Source organism: Lactuca sativa, chromosome 6 (genome assembly GCF_002870075.4).
Source record: "Lactuca sativa cultivar Salinas chromosome 6, Lsat_Salinas_v11, whole genome shotgun sequence".
NCBI lineage: Eukaryota > Viridiplantae > Streptophyta > Magnoliopsida > Asterales > Asteraceae > Lactuca > Lactuca sativa.
This window is the reverse complement of record NC_056628.2, coordinates 102,483,015-102,491,398: the sequence shown is the minus strand read 5'-3', so window position 1 is coordinate 102,491,398 and position 8,384 is coordinate 102,483,015.

Below are 8,384 nucleotides of genomic sequence, written 5' to 3'. Positions count from 1 at the left end.
AACCATTACCATGTTGACCAATGGACCATATGTCCACCATGGACACCGTAAGCCACTACCATGTTGACCAATGGCCCATATGTCATCCATATACACCATAAGCCACTACCATGTTGACCAATGACCGATATGTCATCCATGGACACCATAAGCCACTACCATGTTGACCAATGGCCGAGATGTCATCCATATATACCATAAGCCACTACAATGTTGACCAATGACCCATATGTCATCCATGGACACCATAAGCCATTAGCATGTTGACCAATCATCCATATGTCATCCATGGACACCATAGGCCACTACGATGTTGACCAATGACCCATATGTCATGCATATGTCATCCATGGACACCATAAGCCCCTACCATGTTGTGTAATCATCCATATGTCATCCACGGACTCCATTAGCAACTACCATGTTGACCAGTGTCCTATATGTCATGTAGATGTCATCCATGGACACCATAGGTCACTATCATGTTGACCAATCATCCATGGACATCACAAGCCACTACCTTGTTGACCAATGACCCATATGTCAAGCATATGTCATCCATGGACACCATAAGCCACTAACATGTTGACCAATGGCCTATATGTCATCCATATGCACCATAAGCCACTACCATGTTGACCAATGACCCATATGTCATCTGTGGATACCATAAGCCATTACCATGTTGACCAATGACCCATATGCCATCCATGGACACCATAAGTCAATACCATGTTGACCAATGACCTATAGATAATCCATGGGTATACCATGGACACCATAACCCACTACCATATATATTGACCCGACTCATATGTCTTTGGTATATAAATTTCGGTTTAAACATAAAAGCATAAAGATGTATAGTTTATTAATGTTTAGTCCTCGTATATAATTGTAAATTAAAATTATACTATGAACACCTCATTAGTCTATGTTCTTTCCTGACGTTATTTATATGTATATACCCTATCTATCAATCTGTAACTACTTTAGTAAATTTGAATTACGAAATATTTAGCGGTAATTAGCACAATCGGAATTTTTTATTATCCGATGTTCAAAATATTTCACAATTCCTTTCCCTCCAACCTACACACGTTTATGTTGCATATTAAGGTAAGTTTACTGATAGTAAATAGGGTTTACATTTTCTGTAATCATCATCTCCAGTGGCTAATTGATTGAAATCTTTTTTCATTATACGTTTGTGCACTAACTTTGGCGATATAGTTTGTCACTCATCTAATTTTTTTTAATTTACTGTTATCGTGATGATCGATCATTTTTTATTCTTTGATCATCTTCATGCATATTATCATCTTAAATTACAAGTAAATTGATTTTGATTGTATTCAATAGTTTGCATGCAAAATAATGCCTTCATATATAATTTATTTTTATTGTTTGTGTCTCTCTTGTCATCAGTACTTTATCGTCTTTAATATATTGGTATTGACTACTGTTTATTGTTAAATTTTAAGCCAGAAAGATGTCGACCTCGAAAGCAAAAGGAGCATCCGGTGTGAAGCCAACTAAATTCATTGCATCACAACTTATGAAATGCAATAGGATTTCAGATGCAAAATTCGTAAACAGACAGTTACAAGATGAAGAAATTGAGTTCCCAATACCAACAAAACCCCTAAACCTATATCATTAACATCACCCATGACTACCACTTCCTCGACATCACTTACAACATCCACACCCTCCTTAGAAAAAAACATCTAAAACTTCAGAAACTGGAACAATACAATCCTCAACACTTACATCAATAACCAAAACTTCAACACCTACATCATCTAAACCATCCTCAACGCCGACACCCACTACCACATCATTAACACCTATATCTACTACCACAACCTCAAAACCTGCATCCACACTACCATCCTCCACAACTACAGTAACTACCACACCCTCCTTAAGTAAAGGAACTACCACATCCTCAACATATATATCTATCCCAACATCTACCCCATAATATACCCCATCAACAACACCTATCCCAGAATCTACCCTATCACCAACACAACTAACCATGAATGGATCTATATTGGAAAGTATAGAAGGTGAAAACAATTCCTCTGAAGATTATGGACTAGATGAACATTTAACTATTCATGTTTGGAAAAAACGTGAGTTACCAATCAAATCTTAATTACAACTTTTTATATGTATAAAATTTTGGTTTACACATACATATCAATTCATAACTTAACACATCACATGATTACTTGCAGGCTAATGCCACCAGGCCCTGGTGCACACTTTATTAGTCAGTCCTTTAAACAAAAAGTAGATCCAGAAGGGTACGCTTGGGCAAAAGTAAGCAAAGAAATGCGCAAATTATATTAGGAGGACTTTCAGGTAATTAACTATATGTGATAAATTGTTGTTTGGTTAACATTTACACTTAAACTTATGTTTATATTGTTAATGTGTAGAAAAAATGTTGTTGGGATGAAACAATAGACTCGGTGGTGAGGTAAGCTTGGGCAAGGAAAGCGGCATAAACTTATGGTTAATATGTCTTCAACATGAGGAGCCCAAAAAGAAACAAACATGGATTAAAACCAGCTCATATTCCACAGGAAGTTTGGAACTCCTGGAAATTAAAATGGAATATAGAAGAATACAAGCTAAAATCTGAGTAGAACAAGAACAATAAGTGTAACAGTGTAGCTGATGGAGTAGCAAAACCTACACATAACGCTAGATCCGCAAGTCATTTAAAGATAGCTTTTGATTTGGTAACTTTTTATGGTACATCATATCAATGTTTGTATATGTTTATCTGTATATTTGACACTTTATGTGATATTTATGCAGAAGATGAAATTAGGACATCGGCCACCCTATAGTGAATTTTTCTTGTATACACACACGAAGAATCACGATGGAGTCACTTTCACAAATGAAAAAGATAGATAAATTCATGTAATATTCATTTCAGTTTAAACTTTTATACTACAGCTACTCCATAATATAATTCCTAAATTTGATATCTTTTAACTTATAATATTTTTATTTTGTGGGCGGCCTATACAGAAAAACGTTAAGCGTTGGAAGCGGAAGGTGTTGAATTTAAGGAGGACAAGCTATTTTATGCTTTTGTTAGTGGTCATGATAAAAAAAATGACTTTATGGATTAGGCTCTTTTGCAAAGGCAGTTCCCAATAGGAATGGTAAAACGGATGTATCTTAGATTCCGGAAAAAAAATGATAAAATAGAAAAACGAGGGAGCTTGTTGCTAAACAAAAACAACAAAACGAAGAGCTTAAAGAAATGATGAACGCCCAAAAAGAGGAAAACACAACAAGGATCGGGCATCTTGAAAAATAACTTCAAACGACATTGGATCTTGTTAATGGCTTTACAAAACAACAAGAGTAGTAGGTTGATATATGTTTATTGCAGATTATGTATTTTAGAGTAGCAACTTTCTTTTTTCCATGTAATAAACTATTATTTATTATTTTATGATATAATGGTTATGATTTTTTTTGTTTGTTTGTTTTTTTTCATATATTACTACAAAATTATTTGGATATAATTTATAAATCAATTATCCATCGGTCCATATGGAATCTATAATAAACACCACTAAAATTTCCAATGAATCATGAACACGAAATTTGCTAGGAAGTCATCAAACGAAATTTGCTAGGGATTCATGACCACGAAGCTTGCTAGGAAATCATCAAACGGAATTGGCTAGGGATTCAACACGACGAAATTTGCTACAAAATCACCATCGCGGAATTACTAGGGAATGACCACCACAGAATTTACTAGGAAATCACCACCATGGAATTTGCTATGGATTCGTCACCACAAAATTTGCTAGGGAATCACCACCATGGAATTTGCTAGGGAATCACCACCACAAAATTTTCTAGGGAATCACCACCACGGAATTTCTGATGGAATAACTACCATGGATTGTGCGATAGAATCCTACTACAGAATACACAACGGAATACCACCTGCCACAGATTTCATTCCGTTGTGACATTTATGACGGAATTATCTTTTCCTTTGCAAACCCTCTCTACAAAATTTTTAGGGACAAAAATAGGTCATTGCAAATTTCGTCGCTATTTTTCTTTTGCAACGAAATTTCAGCTTTTCGCAACGGATTCCTTCCGTAGCAAAAATGAGTTTTTCTTGTAGTGCACCGATTCTTCCTGACAATAAATGAATGATATAGTGGCACAATAACTGCCACACATCTAGTAATTTCGTTTTCTTGAAATCAGGTTCACCATTCCACCTTGTTTGGTATCCAATATTGTAAAGAGCTTTGAAGACATCTTCGTTGGATGGGCGCTTGAACACAATCTTTACAAGAACGCTAAGATTGATTGCATCAAGAAACATCTTTTTGGTGAGAATTGTAGTTGAATCATCAACACGTTTGAGATGAATATGCTCAGGATCTTAATTTGAATGATAGGCAAAAAATACACATTTGTAAAGCACTGAGAGGGGAACAATGTTTGTAACTGAAATGAAGGCGTTGAAAAGTGGATGCATTGGAATGTAACAGATGCTGAGCTTATTAGCTATGTCGTAGTGATCATGATCTTGAAATATAGATATATATTTGCTTGCAGCGACCGATGGATCAATCTTCTGGACTGTGGATGAAGAGCTAGTGGGCTTAGCTTGTTTCTTGGATGAACCAGATTTTGACATTGTTTTGATTGAAAATGTTTTTTAGAGAACTTAAAGAAATATTTTTAGCAAGAAGGAAGAAGATGAAGTCCGTCGATTAGGGTTCAAAAAGCATAAAACTTTCTTGGAAAGAAATGGGGGGTTTTTTATACCTCCGGATTTGAAACCCAAATTAAAATGGGAAAATAATTTTGACATTTGTGAAAACCCAAGGGTTTTCACAGTTTGAATTTATTTTAGTCAAAAGTATTTAGGGGAAACGACTGTAACTATGTGTAATAATGGGCACATTTAATAAGTGTGATGATTTAGTGGGTAACCATGGGGTAATGGGAAAGATAAGTGTCAGACCAATAGGTAATGGGAAGGAAATTCGGCTGATGGTTGATATGTGCATTGTCATATCAACTTGGGTTTATAAAAACACTTTTAAGAAAAGACAAATCTCCTTTATTTAGTTTAAAAGAAAAATGACAGTTTTTGAAAAGATACACAGGGAAAATATGTATTTAATGAAAGACAATAAAAATATTCATTTGAAAATACTTTCATTGATCTGATTCATTAAATAGACTTCGGTATATCTTGGCACTGCAGAGTAACTTGTTCACAAGATTATACATAAAAACATTAAAATGACCCGGAGAGTACATAGTTGATACATAGCCTTCGATGAATAATATTTACCGAGGAGTCATGTATGAAATTTGTGCTCAATAATTAGACTAAAACAGATAAACTTTAAAACATAGGCATACAAATGTGCTTCAAAGATATTGCGATAACAAGATGAGTGGGACAAATCTATATGTTAGATGCGAAGACTTTGAAGTCCTCGTCGTTTATCCTTTAAATAAAAACTAAGGGTCAGGGTTAATCATTCCTAACATCTCTAAAAATCCGTTAATTTTAGTGTAATTAGGTGCTTTGGTGAAAACATCAGCTATTTCTTCATGTGTTGGAGCAAAGATAAGTTCAGTGTTACCTATCAGAATACATCGTTCCTAACATCTCTAAGAATATTTTATGTTTAGTTGAATCAAGTGCTTTTGGTGAAAATATTAGCGATTTCTTCGTGTTGTGGAACAAACATAAGTCCAATGTTACCTATGACAATATGATCCATGATGAAGTGATATCGTAATTCAATGTGTTTTGTCTTGGAGTTCTTAATGAGATTGTGCGAAATGGTAGTGACACTCTCATAATCATAGTAAATTTGTGTAGGAAGCATTCAATATCCGTAATCTATAAGTTGCGTTTTCATCTATAAGACTTGTGAGCAGCAGCTTGGTGTTGTAATGTATTCTGCGTCTACGATGCATAGTGAGTCAAAGTTTTTTTTTCTAGTGACCAGCTCACTAGTCGTCCACGTAGGAATTGACATCCTCCAGAAGTGCTCTCACGGTCTAATCTGCATCGGACATGATCTGAATCTGTTAAGGTTTGCAAACTGAAGTCATTCCCTGATGTGTATCAAAGACCCAAAGATTCACTCCTTTTATGGTATCTGAAAAATTGTTTAACTGTATTCAGATGAGACACCATGGGATTAGGTTGGTATATAGCACACAAACCCATTGAGAAGACAATATCCCAATTACTTGCGATCAGATACAATAGAGAACCAGTCATTCCTCGAAATACCTTTTGGGCAACTGACTATCCGGTGCAATCTGGGGTGATCTTGTAACCAAAGGCCTTGAGGACCTTTATTGAAGAACATTTATCCATTGAATATTTCTTTAGCAATTATGTCGTATACTTTTCCTAATGAATGAAGACTAATTGTTTCACTTGCTTGATTTGAAAACCATGAAAGAGAATGATGTGTTAGTTTTAATGCACTAGTTTTTTATTTATAATTCCTAGTTTATCGCATCGAAACCACACCTTATAGGAAGTGAACCTGATGGATTATAGTATAGTTTTGATAGGCACAAGTGTCGAACTCAAAGGGAACAGTAGTGAATTAATATTAGAATATTTGATGATAGGTTACATTAAATAAATGAAAGCAATAATAAGGGGGTTTTTATTATTAAATCTCAACTAAATCAATAGCTAATCTAACAAGATAAACTGATTGGAAATGAATCACTTAAGGTACTCAATTTTAGATTGGGTTACTCCTCAAAATCATGATTAACTTCATTAATAATGCAATGAATTTATTAGTTGGTTACCAAATTCTAATGTGACTAGTTGTCTTGACACGATTTCCTAGTACTGATAATTAATGAACAACTAACACAATGATCATGAAAGTAGTGAACACATAATTAATTTAATATATTCAGAATATAAAATATATGATCTAGTGATTTCTCATCAATGGTCATGCCAATAAATCAAAGCATATAATGGATATCTAATACTCTCTAACACAATCAAGGTCATTAACATTACCAAACCCTAGGATTCGATAAACCTCTAGTCCTAACAATTTAAACTAATTAAGATTCAAGTTAATGTAATTAGATTGGTCATCCTAACTACACATAATTCAACAATAGGCAAAAAAAAAATAGAAATTTAACATGATAGGTAATGATCAATCAAACACAATTAATAACCAAACTAATGAAATCCAAAATCATTGAAATCAACAGATAAAATCAAATTTCATCTACTTCAATCGAAAGCAACAGGTTTTAACACCTTAATTAAGAAATTAAAACACATATAGAAACAATTTGAATGACAATCATGGTCATATTAGCAAACCTAATGATTCCTATCATGAATAAGCTCTAGAATCCTTCAGATTTTTGCTCCATATCAGCTTAACGGCCCTCTGACCGCCTTCTAGATCCTCAAAACGGCTTCTCTGAGGTTTATTTTCATAGGGAATTAATTAGGTTTGAAGATATATGATTAGAGTTAATTTTCAGCTCTATTTATAGGTTACTTCCCAAATCCTAAATACTCACAAACCTCATAAACTTTCCCAACTTATTTTAAAAACATTTATTTCTGCATCCCTTTGAACACATCTTTAGAAAACTTTCTTTACGTCAAAATATCTTTGTTAAGTTCCCAAGCATACGTACCACACAATAACATAGAAACAAAAATTACAACTTTGACTACTAAGCCCTTGGCTTTTGGCAATTTGCTTTGTTTCTTCACTTTCTTCATTCAACAACTTTTTACAACTTTTTTTTTATTATTGTTCTTTTTTTCACAACTTTTTTTCACAACTTTTTTTTCTTTTTTTCTTTCTTTATAACTCACTTTTTCCTTTCAAACTAAAAGCCTAAAAGAAAAACATATGCTTAAGCAAGGGAATTAACCTCAACCTTTATTGGTTAAAGGTATTAGTCTAAAGTGCAATGACTACACAAATTTTCCTGGATATATTTCAATACACGATACAAAATATATTATGTCTCGCAAACTACACTAGGTTACATTTTTGTCTCATGATTTCACTAAAAGTGGGAAACCAAAAATATATTATAACAATCTGGTTTAACTAAACTTATAATTCTCATCAAATTAACTCACATAAAACTATCAAAACAAAATTTTAAAATTCAAATTGATTTGTTCTTTTAGACCATTTTTCAAGTCTTTATTTTTCAATTTTTTAAGTCTAACATATATAAAATTTTAAAATCTAGCATGCTTGTTGTCCTTTTTCCAATCCCCGTATCGACATTTAAATTAAGTAATGCCTCCATTGTGTATAATAATA